A 13,492-nucleotide genomic window follows, 5' to 3' on the forward strand; every position below is an offset into this window, starting at 1 on the left:
AATCTTAATTCAGTACAAAAAAGTATATGAAAAAATAACATAGGAATCTTGGTTTGAAGGTCAAGCAATTAGGTTCCAAATGCACATAATAATATATTTTCCACCCATATTAAAAGAAAGTTAAATATGTTATTACCAAATTTACAAAGGTAACGTCCAAGAATTATATCTTTTCATCTTGTCAGATCTAAATCTTCATCAAGGCGACATGCATGTATACATCAACTTTCAAGCCATTCAAGAATACATGCACTTAGATTCCATAGTTTTGTTTTCAAAGTCTTTTAGGTTCTAAAACTCTTTCACATAAAGTATGTAATGACAAAATTCTTGAAGCAAACATTTGTGCCCAAGAAAAAGATCCCTCTCACATATTTAAAGTCCATGAATTCTCTGATCCACACTTACAAGTTTTATTTTGACATCAAACATCAATTCTTTCATAGTTCCAAATAAATGCAACCTCGATATGAATTGACAAAAAATGAATTTCTTTTACTATATGACCCAACATAGGCCCCAATCAAATAAAAAATGAGTCCCCAAAAATTTGGGTGCACTCTAGCAATACATCAGAGTCCCCTTACAATAGGATGCACTCCAATAGTACATTGAAGTCCCCTTAGAGTAGGGTGCACTCCATTCAAGTGTTCATAAAATTGACACACCTTCAAAAAAAAAAAAAAAGACTATATCAAATTATACAAATGTTGAAAGATACACACTAGAATAAAAAAAGCATCTTATAGCCATATTTATTCAATGCTTTTGTGTTGACAAGTACACACCAAGGACATAATGTGTCTCAGAATCACTATACTGATTTACAATTGTGTTGTATGTATAGACTCTCTTATCTCTTGCATACAACCATCCTACCAACCATGGAATTATGGTTCTCTGCAAGAAGTTTTGAAGTTGCTCGGAAGTTTGCCTCCACATCTTTGGAAATATAAGATATGTCCTGGCATGTTTCACATCACCCTATATGGAGTGTCATCAAAAATTAAGGTATTGTTTGCATCCAAATCCTCAAATATCTTCCAAATATCACTCAGATTTTTGTGATAAACCCTTGTAAATCCTAGCATGATATTTGCATTTTGGCAATTTTTGTTACTCATAAACACCTTGAACTTGGTATACTGCTCAGGAAAACATTTTTGTGTGATGCGTTGCACCCTTGTTAAGTTATAGCAACTCCATATCCATAGCTCAAAGTATTCAGCAAAAAAATCCAAAAAACTTTGTGCGTCTGGTCGCACCACATGATAAACTTCATCTTTGTCCTCCACAAGTCGCATGTGTTGAGCCCAAGATGGCATAGAATCTCCATGTTTCATTTCAACTGTCTTGAGAAGTAACCCCTCTAGATCCAAGATAAGTACTCTTTTGATGTCCTTGAAAGCAAGTGGTAGGTGATAAGGAGGTGATTCATACCTTGGACAAGGTCTTGGAGAAGGTTGGATGGGTAATTCAATAGTTTTCTTCAATTTATGCCAGTATATAGCCAATCCATTTTTCTGTAATGGTTCTGAAATTAAAGAACAAGAACACTTAATGCAAACACAACAATAGACATGAGTTTTACATTGTCTACCCTAAGGTTTTATTAGATACCAAAATCTATCTATGATCTACTCATTAATAGAAAGAAAGTCAAATTAAAATCCTGACTCTTTTTTATGCTACACTCTCTCTAGTCTCAATACCATGGAGTTCAACTAACTTAAGTCAACTAATAACTACTACTTGTTGTTAAAGGTATGCTTGAAGTGTATAAGGCTTAACCAATGCTCTAGTGTAGAATGGGTATTTAGGTCTCAAGGTCTACCACTTATCCAAGCAAAGATCCATTTAGATATGGAAACCCAATTTTTCTTAATATAATGATATAGAGTGGACAAGTGGTGAATCCTGAGACCAAGCCACTCATGCTACTAGGGATAATAGGTTGGACAAGTGGTGGACCTTGAATGTAAACCCCCCATGTACAAAGTATCAGGGGTTTTGGGTATTTCAATGGACTCTAGCATCTTGGAAACATGGTGGAGCTTACTTCTCTCCATGTTTCAATGGAGTATATCTTGGATAAATGGTGGAGCATCATTCTCTCCATATTTCAATAGAGCCTACCTTGGACAAGTGGTGCACGTTTGTTTCTCTCTATGTTTGAACAGATTTAGCTTGGACAAGTGGTGGACCTTAGAACAAAATCCCCATGTAAAACATATCATGGACATTACAAGTGGTGAGAAAAAATACCATTCAATATATAACCTTATAGGTTGGAAAAGTGGTGGACCTTAACACCCAATTATTATTAATATAATGACATAGAGTGGACAAGTGGTGAATCTTGCGACCAAACCTACTAGGAAAAAGTACGTTGGACAAGTGGTGGACCTTGAATGCAAACCCCCCATGTATAAAATATTACTCATGCTACTAGGAATAATTTGGTATTAAGGTCCATGTTTCAATGGAGCCTAGCTTGGAAAAGTGGTGGACCTTTGTTTCTCTCTATGTTTCAATAGAATTTGCTTGGACAAGTGGTGAACCTTGGAACAAAACCCCCATGTAAAGCATGTCATGGGCATTACAAGTGGTGAGAAAAAATACCATTCAAGGTATAACCTTATAGGCTGGACAAGTGGTGGACCTTAGCACCCAATTCCTCTTATTATAATGACATATAGTGGAAAAGTGGTGAATTGTGAGACCAAACCTACTAGGGATAATAGGTTGGAGAAATGGTTGACCTTGAATGTAAATCACCCATGTACAAAATATCATGGGTTTTGCGTATTTCAATGGAGCCTAGCATCTTGGAGACATGGTGGAACTTACTTCTCTCCATGTTTTAATGGAGCCTATCTAGGAGAAATGGTGGAGGTTCCTTCTCTCCATGTTTCAATGGAGCCTAGCTTGGACAAGTCGTGGACCTTTGTTTCTCTCTATGTTTGAATATGGTTAGCTTGGACAAGTGGTGGATCTTGGAATAAAACTCCCATGTAAAACATATCATGGGCATTTCAAGTGGCGAGAAAGGATACCATTTAAGATATAACCTTATAGGTTGGACAAGTGGTGGACCTTAACACAATATAATGACATAGAGTGTACAAGTGGTGAATCTTGAAACCAAACCACTCATGCTACTAGGGATAATAGGTTAAACAAGTGGTGGGCCTTGAAATAAAACCCCCTAGAGTGTTTCAATGGAGCCTAGCTTGGAAACATGGTAAAGCTTGCTTCTCTCCATGTTTCAATGCAGCCTATCTTGGATAAATGGTGCAGCATCATTCTCTCCATGTTTCAATGGAGCCTAGCTTGGACAAGTGGTGGACCTTTGTTTCTCTCTATGTTTGAATAGAGTTATCTTGGAAAAGTGGTGGACCTTGGAACAAAAACCCCATGTAAAACATATCATGGGCATTACAAGTGGTGAGAAAAAATACCATTCAATATATAACCTTATAGGTTGGACAAGTGGTGGACCTTAACACCCAATTATTCTTAATATAATGACATAGAGTGGATAAGTGGTGAAATTGGGACCAAACCTACTAGGAAATAGGTTGGACAAGTGGTGGACCTTGAATGTAAACGCCCCATGTACAAAATATCACTCATGCTACTAGAAATAATTTGGTATTAAGGTCCATGTTTCAATGCAGCCTAGCTTGGAAAAGTGGTGGACCTTTGTTTCTCTCTATGTTTCAATAGATTTATCTTGGACAAGTGGTGTACCTTGGAACAAAACCCCCATGTAAATCATGTCATGGGCATTACAAGTGGTGAGAAAAAATACCATTCAAGCTATAACATTATAGGTTGGACAAGTGGTGGACCTTAACACCTAATTCCTCTTAATATAATGACATAGAGTGGACAAGTGGTGAATCATGAGACCAAACCTACTAGGGATAATAGGTTGGACAAGTGGTGAACCTTGAATGTAAACCCCCCATGTACAAAAAATTATGGGTATTGGGTATTTCAATGGAGCCTAGCAACTTGGAGACATGGTGGAGCTTATTTCTCTCCATGTTTCAATGGAGCCTATCTAGGAGAAACAGTGGAGGTTCCTTCTCTCCATGTTTCAATGAGCCTAGCTTGGACAAGTGGTGGACCTTTCTTTCTCTATATGTTTTAATAGAGTTAGCTTGGACAAGTGGTGGACCTTGGAATGAAACCCCCATGTAAAACATATCATGGGCATTTCAAGTGGTGAGAAAGGATACTATTTAAAATATAACCTTATAGGCTGGACAAGTGGTGGACTTTAACACATATTTCTTCTTAATATAATGACATAGAGTGTACAAGTGGTGAATCTTGAGACCAAACCACTCTTGCTACTAGGGATAATAGGTTGGACAAGTGGTGGACCTTGAATGTAAACCCCTCATGTACAAAATTATGGGTTTAGGGTATTTCAATGGAGCCTAGCTTGGAGACATGGTGGAGATTGCTTCTCTCAATGTTTCAATGGAACCTATCTTGGAGAAATGGTGGATCATCCTTCTCTCCATGTTTCAATGGAGCCTATCTTGGACAAGTGGTGGACCTTTGCTTCTCTCTATGTTTTAATGGAGTTAGCTTGGACAAGTGGTGGGTCTTGGAACAAAACCCCTTTGTAAAACATAGCATGGACATTACAAGTGATGAGGAAAAATATCATTCAAGATATAACCTTATAGGTTGGAAAAGTGGTGATGGACCTTGACAAGTGGTGAAGGATACCATTTAAGATATACCCTTATAGGTTGGACAAGTGGTGGACCTTAACACCCAGTTATTCTTAATATAATGACATAGAGTGGATAAGTGGTGAATCTTAAGACCAAATCACTCATGCTACTAGGTATAATACGTTAGAGAAGTGGTAGACCTTGAATGTAAACACCCCATGTACAAAATATCATGGTTTTAGGGTGTTTCAATGGAGCCTAGAATCTCGGAGACATGGTAGATCTTGATTCTTTCCATGTTTGAATGGCACCTATCTTGGAAAAATGATGGAGGTTACTTCTCTCCATACTTCAACGGAGCCTAGCTTTGACAAGTGGTGAACCTTTGCTTCTCTCTATGTTTGAATAGAGTTAGCTTGGACAAGTGGTGGACCTTTGCTTCTCTCTATGTTTGAATAGAGTTAGCTTGGACAAGTGGTGGACCTTGGAATGAAACCCCCGTGTAAAACATATCATGGGCATTTCAAGTGGTGAGAAAGGATACCATTTAAGATATAACCTTATAGGTTGGACAAGTGGTGGACCTTAATACATAGTTCTTCTTAATATAATGACATAGAGTGTACAAGTGGTGTATCTTGAGACCAAACCACTCGTGCTACTAGGGATCCTAGCTTGGACAAGTGGTGGACCTTGGAAAAAAGTCCCCCTGTACAACATAGCTGAGTTTTTTCATGTTTTAATGGAAGAGAGATTCGACAAATGGTGGAGCTTGCTTATCTCCATGTGGATTTTAGAACTAGCTTGGACAAGTGGTGGAGCTTTGCTTTTTTACTCTTCATAATACAATGATGTATAGGTTGGTTACATGGTGAATCTTAAGGCCAAACCTCCCATCTTACTAGAGATGATAGGTTGGACAAGTGGTCAACCTTCTATCATTTCTCCATGCCTATAATTAGACAATTAGTAGAACTAGCATCTTTCTATGTTGTCTAGAGCTGAGCTTGGACAAGTAGTGGACCTTGCTACTCTCTTCCCTTGGATTATTAGTTTGAAGACTCATTATATATACTTGCTTAGATCTATATAATTACTCATTAGTTAGGTTACAAGTGGGTATGTAATTTGTTAGCCTCAAGGGACTTTGAATATTGAATAGTAAGAAAGTCAAGTGCTGGTTTGAAGATCTTTTGCTTATCTAAACTAGACTCTAACTCAATAATAAGTTTCATAAGTTCCACGAATTGTCCTATCTAGGCTCCAAAAGAGTCTTAATTGGTTTGTGCTAGATTCTAACTTCCTTGATGGGGTAGAATCCTAGAAAAATGAGGCACTATAAGTTTTACCTTAGCTCAAATGGATTTTTCACTTAAACTCGACTGCAATTTGGCTATCTAGTCTTTGTCTCGATGGAGTTTAACACTAGATACATAGTAGTGATATTTAAGCTTCATGTCTCTTCACTTGATCGAGATATGAGACCATACTTTCAAGGTCACCACTTGTCTTACCTAAAGACCAATGTGAGACATGGGAGCAAGAAAGCCATCCGATATTGTTTTAAGGACTATTACATAGGCAATCAATAACTTAAGTAAAGCAAAAAGACTTGGATCTTTCACAATTAATAACTTAAGTAAAGCCAAAAAGACTTGGATCTTTGACAGTTTTTTTCAAACTAAAAAAGCACAATCTCATGCTAACAAAACTATAAATCACAATTGAAAGGTTTGAACAAGAAAAAGATCAACAATCTTAATAAGAAGGATACTTTTCATTTCATTTGATGATTACAAACTAAAATAAAGTCTCTCAAGAAATTGATAAACAAAAAATGTAGGTGACTGCTTCATTATTTTGAGCAAAAATATCAAAATCTCTATTGATTGAGCTCCATCTAGTAGTATCCTTTGTAAGATCCTGCAAGAAGGAATAAAAAGAAAGATTTGTTAGATACCATGCACATGAGTGTTCAAGCATGTGTATCAAGAATATATGACATGTCACTAGTACCTTAGGGTTGCTTTCTATCCAGCCTTAGAAGATTGTTCTCAGCTTTCACCTTATTTATATAAGCCTTTGCTGTGGTTGCCTTCAAAACTCCTTTTGTGTTACAACCCAATTGCCTAGCTAAAGTGGTCAATTGTGACGCCTTCATGCTTTCAATGGGTGTACGCTCCTTTGCCAAGATCTCTTGTATTTGGGCTCTTCTCATTTCATTGCGGTGGCTTGTGTCACTTGCATCTTCAATGATAGTTTCATCTCTGTCACCTTTTGCAGGTGGTATTCTTCTTGTAAAGAACACCTTAGCTGACCAAACATCATTTTTCTGCTTCCAATACTCCATGATTTGTTTGTATTCACTATCATTTGTCACTATAGGTTGTCCATAACGATTAGAAGCAATTAAATCACGCACATCCCTTCTCTCATCAAGCTGAATCAAGTATGGCAGTAGCTCCTCCAAGAGCATATTGTCAACCATCTTCTCAGCATCAAATTGTGGTGGAAAAATGCAATTGTTTGCTGGTGAAATACATCCCTTGTAAGGAGAGTCATCAATAAGCACTGTTCTTTGTGGATCACATTCAAACCCCATGGCAATTTTGGCTAGAGGCTTGAACATTGCCTCAACGTTTGGATTGTCGGGTCTAAACAATTTTTGAGTTTGAGCGGTGTAGCAAACATCTTGCGACCAAATTGCAAAGAAAGGCAATGTATCCTCAGCTAAGTTGTTTAGTGCTGCAAGGATTTGATACACATTATTCCTAGTAGCTGTCGACCAAATTGCAACATTAAACCTTTGTAAAATAGTCTTCAAGAATTGGATGCAACCTGGCCTGAGTATAATATATCTTTTTGAATCCATTTGCACTGAGTTGTGGTGTGAGGATGGTTGAGGGGAACGTTTCAACAATAGACCATTTAAATCCAATATAATTGTAAGCATGGATTTCTCAACATCTACGCTACATGACGTAGTACCAATTGGCAATAGCTCGTGAGTGGACTTTTCAGTCTCTTTTGATGTATGTTGCATTTTTGAAGCATCGATTTCTTGGTTCTCATTATTGGAAGCTTGCTCAAGTTGCACAACACTAGACTCTAGTATAGAAATATCATCCATCTTGGGCACTTTAGAAACCATAGAATCTATGGATTCTATAGTTGTTGACTGAACCATAGGAGCATTATCCATCCCAGTTTGTGAATCTAAGAAAACACACACACAAATGGTATCTCAAAACCACTAGAATTTTATTCACCATATTTATATGTAGAACTCCTAGTAAGAAATTTATTTAAGGTAAAGTCGTTGTTAGAATCCTTGCAACCATTTTCAGCATTCGTACACCAAACACCACTTGTCTAAAATACAATCTACTAACTCAACATTTTCCATCCTACACTTTATTAAAGATGAGTACTTAAAGTGAAAACTAAAAGCCACCCTTGTTGAGGAAACATGGATACAAGGTCCACCAAATGTCCAACCTAGACTACAAGAAAATAATTAGAGATTTGGCTTAGATTTGGATTCAAAGGCCACCACTTATTCAAGTAAGATAACTCCACTTGTTTAAGACAGTAATGTTTGAAGCCCCACCACTTGTCCAACCTAGACATTGATTAAATTTTGGTAAGATTTATCACAAATCTAGAGTAGAATCAAGATTCTATGGCCAAGGTAGTCAAATATGTTAGACAACACACAAAGCATAAGAGCACTCTAGATTCTCGTTGAGCATAAACTAAACAATAATCAAATGTTATATTCACTTGAGATTTCATCCATGAAAAATGAAAATGATGCATGTACTTGAGATTTCCATCCATGTACAATACTTTACAATGTCAAGTAAAGTTATAGTCAGCAAACAACTCTTCTCCTGCTTCAACTTGACAAATAGTCTCAATGCATACATGGCCATATTCTTCTGACTTGATGTGTGAAGAGGTGCATTTATGCCAAGGTGGCAAATTTGGATCAAATGTATAGCGTACGTTGGGACAGACATTTGTACTGTGAGAACTATTTATATAGCCCGACACGTTTCCTTCTTCTACACAACCAATAATGTATGATTGATCTTCCTCTTCTTCTATGTTTGGATCCTCTAGAAGAGAATATTTATAAGCTCTTGGAAATATTTTGCATATCTTTTTCCAGTCTTGAAATCTATACTTATGCCCTCCATAGTTTAGAATAGTCAAACCACTTTCCAGGGTAGTATGCACAAATAGCCCATAACCAGCTCCTTCAATACATGAAAGTCGCACTTCAAAATCCACACCGTTAATATGGAAAATTACATCTTTGGGAATAGGAAAAGTTGGTGTCCCAAAAGGATCTTCATGCCAATCATAGTGTGAAATACATCTAGTTTTTATATCACTTAACTCCTTTGTGTCTGCAAAAAGAAGAAAATATTATGCATAAAATAATGACAATATCAAAGAAAGATATCATTATTTTATAGTCCAATAGGTCCATTGTATGGAAGACTTAGAGTGCCTCTTACATGGTGCCTCCAAGGTTTCCAAAAAATAAAATCATTGGAAAAAAAAGGCCACTGTGTCTCCAATCTATTGCCCATTTGAAGCATAGAGAGAACCAAGGTCCACCACTTGTCCAAGCTAGACATGGAGCATTGACACAAGATCCAACACTTATCCAAGAACCCTATAGTATATGTGGTAACATGGGATGCATTGATGCAACAAAAGTAGTCTAGCCTCCTCATCCATCTCTTTTTTCTTGTAGCCTAGAGGGATTAGTTTCAAGGTCTATCACTAGTCAAAAACTACACATAGAACATTGATACAAGGTTCCACCACATGTGAAACCTATCATCTCTAGTAGCATGGATGGTTTGATATCAAGGTTCATCGCGTGTCCTACCTATACTCTATTGTAGCATATAGATTCTGGTTTGGTGGTACTACACTTGTCCAAACTTGGCTTGTTGTTGATATCTGGAGGTAATCAAGGGTCCTCCACTTGTCCAAGTTAGGCATATAAAACAATTGCAAGGTCCACCATGTGTACAACATATGATTGATTATAGCATGCATGGTCTTATTTCATGGGCAACCATCTTCTCTCCAACATGTGTCCAACCTCGGCTCCATTGAAGCATGGAGAGAAGCAAGGTCCACCACTTATCAAAGCTATTATTTTCTCCCAGTGCTTTCAAAACCCATAATACGTTGTACATGGGGGGGGGATTCTTGTTTCAAGGTCCACCCCTTGGCTAAGATTGGATCCATTGAAACATAAAGAGAAGCAAGCTCTACCATTTGTCCAAGCTAGGAGCCATTGAAACATGAAAACCCCATAATATGTTGTATACGGGGGGTGTTTTTCAAGGTCTACCACTTGTCTAAGCTATGGTCCATTGGAACATGGAGAGAAGCAAAGCTCCACCACTTTTCTAAGCTAGGATCCATTGAAACATGGAGAGAAGCAAGCTCCATTGTTTGTCTAAGCTAGGCTCCATTGGAACATGGAGAAAACAAGCTCCACCACTTGCCTATTATTGCATAGAGATTCTGGTTTGAAGGTCCACCACTTGTCCAACCTTGCCTTCATGTATGGAGATAATCAAGAGTGCAATGCTTCTCTAAGCTAGGGACATAAAAGAGTTTCAAGGTCCACTACATATACGATCTATGATGGGTTGTAGCATGGGAGGTTTCATTTTAAGGTTGACCACTTCTCCAGCTCCGCTTGTCCAACCTCAGATCCATTGAAGAATGGAGAATAAAGGTGTACCAACTCTCCAAAATAGGCAAGACAATCTCTATAAAACCCATGAATTGTTAATATATGCTATGCTGTGGAGTTTTGTTTGAAGTTCCACTCCTTATCCAAGCTACAATCCATTGAAGCATGGAACTAAGTAAGATATATCTCTAGTCCAAGATAGGATCCATTGAAACATAGAGAGAATCAAGGTCCACCACTTGTCCAAGCTATGCATGGGTAATTGATATAAGGACCACTACGTTTTCACCTATACTATGCTCTATCATGGATGGTTTCATATCCCACCAATTTTCCAACCTATTTAGTAGGTTGTATTATGGGGGTTTGGTTTCAAGGTACTTCACTTGTCTAAGGTGGGTTCCATTGAACCATGGAGAGAAACAATGTCTACCACTTGTCCGAAATATGCTCCTTTAAAACATAAAAACAAGGTCCACCACTTGTCCAAGCTAAAGTTTCTCTCCATTGAAGCATGGAGAGAAACAAGGTCTACCACCTGTCCAAAATATGCTCCATTGAAACATAAAAGCAAGGTCCACCACTTGTCCAAGCTAATATAACAAATGGGTGTTGGTTACAAGGTGTACCACACTTGTCTAAACTAGTCTTCATGCAAGGTCTACCACATGTCCAAGCTATATGAGCTTGTTTTGAAGGTCTACCACACCTCTTGAAATTAGGATCCATGTAAGGTCCACCTTTTGTCAAGCTATGCATTTAATGAGTACTAAAACTAAGTAAATTGCAGTACTTAAATACCTTTCCAAGCTCATTAAGATTTTGGTCTCTAAGGCCGGCCACCACCACATGTCTAATCTATGCTCTAATTGATTACTTATGCTAGTTCTCAAAGTCCAAACATAAGCTCCCTTCTAGCAAGGTTAGTTTAAATTTAGGCTCCAGCACCTGTCTAAGCTAGGTTCAATTTATGAAGCATCACCATTTAACCATGCTACGATCTAATGTATCATATCAAGGGGGTATTGATAAAAGGTCCAAAACTTATTGAGTTCAAGCTCTTAAGTAATTAAGTCTTTGTGAGTATTAAATGTTATAGTTTTAGTCTACAGATCCACCATTCAAAAACTCAAGTAATTTACTATTTACATTCAAACCTTGAATGCTTGAGATAAAAAATACAAACTCAATCAATACTATATAAAGCAAAATCTAACATTAAGAGTATCAAATCAGTAACAAGAAACACTAACATGCACAAGAAACTCAAAACATACGTGTCTCCATTTCCAAAAAGTCCTCCATTGACAGAGGATGGTGTTGTTGTTCTTCTTCTTCTCTTTGTGGAGAGCACTCCTCTGTAACAGGCACAATGTCGCCTGATTGCGAAGTGGATTGTTGAAGTCCAGCCCATTTTTCTATATCTTCATGAGACTTAACAAAGTCTAGCAGCATGGTCTCCACGCTTTTTGCCTCCTCCACACTATCAATTAAGCAGATAACTTCTTTTTTCTGTTGTATTCCTTCTTGTGCAACCAAGGAGCCATCACCAAAAACATCAACAAGCTTGCGGTCTTCAAAACAATATGTACGAATGTAGTGCTTGACCAAAGCTCTTTTTTTGGCCTCCAAATATTGCAAATCTGACATATCGTTATCTGCTACTTGAAGAAGAGAACAATCAATTGGCATGGGATGTTCCTCTGATCTTCTTCTCAGGTCTTCAAATGCATTGCCTTGTCCCAAGAAGGCAATAACTGTTAGGAATTGAATTGCTCCTTTGCAAGGAGCTGATGGAAAGTGATGCAATGCACCACAACAATGGTAGCTCAGATTATCTCCCATGGCGTGAAAGGCACATTGCAATTTTGTGAAGTTAGTGAAATCCACAAATGCAAGAAAGACAAATCCAGGATCTGTTGACCCTCCAGCAATAGCCAAGATCCCATCCAAAGCATTGTTAAATGTCTCCTCACTCCACTTCAAATTGCCTCCAACGTTTTTTGTCATATCTAAAACACATAAGCCAATAGGCACTTTATTATTGAAGTGGCGCATCAAGTAGAGATTGCCTTCCATTTGTAGGCTCACCACATAGATTGACCATGGCAAATCTCTAGGCTCAGTTTTCTCCTTTTGAAGGTGAATTGCCCATTGCATGTATTTTATTGCTCCATCTGGAAAAGCCATTTTCTTTGTTCCACGCGTCAAACTAGATCTGATCCATTCCTCGCATAGCATTAAAATTGTTTTATAAACAACATCATTGATGTTATACATTTTGACCACCTCCTCCCAGTCTTTACATGGTGAAGACTCATTCAAATTGTTGAAGCCTTCAAGAAGTGCATCTTGAATCAATTTGTCTTGCTTCAACTGCTTGATTCGATCATACATGTCAGTTGCATCACCATCCTTTGCACTCTTTGACAGTAAAATCTTCTCATCTCTAATCTCTTCTTGAATAGTCTTTACCTCTGATTCCTCAAGGCCACAAAGGTATCTAAATACAGTTGTTGGGGGTTTCTTATTCTCCTCTTCTAGATTTTCAATGATTTTATCCAGCAATCATAAATAAATCAGAGTACGTGACCATGTGTGCCTGTTTAGCAATCCAACTTGCTGCTGCACTCATTCTTGCCAATCGAAGAAAAGCCTAAAAATAAATAGAGAAATAATTAAACTATTGAGCAAGATTTGTTAATTAAACACTATCAAAAAGACAAAGAAAATAACTTACATCCCATCCGGCACGAGATGCATGTCCCTCTGCAATTCCACTTGCTGCCTTTGGTGGTCGTCCTGAGAAGATCCATTGACTCCGTAAATGTCTCAATATTTGGCTGTAAGGTTGCTTGACATACAATGCCTGAGCCTCCTCATTTGCAATGGCAGATATAGCAGTTGCAACAAATGGAGGAGCATTCACAACAATGCGAGCCTTTCTAAATTTATACACGCTAATCAGTCTTTCAAAGATCTCTTTGTTGTTTTGTTCATTGTGAAGCAAAACTTTTGCAGCATAGATTGAATGCTGCCCATCAAGAATCCAATAATGATAATC

Source organism: Adiantum capillus-veneris, chromosome 17 (genome assembly GCF_014529385.1).
Source record: "Adiantum capillus-veneris isolate H3 chromosome 17, ASM1452938v2, whole genome shotgun sequence".
In the NCBI taxonomy this organism is placed as follows: domain Eukaryota; kingdom Viridiplantae; phylum Streptophyta; class Polypodiopsida; order Polypodiales; family Pteridaceae; genus Adiantum; species Adiantum capillus-veneris.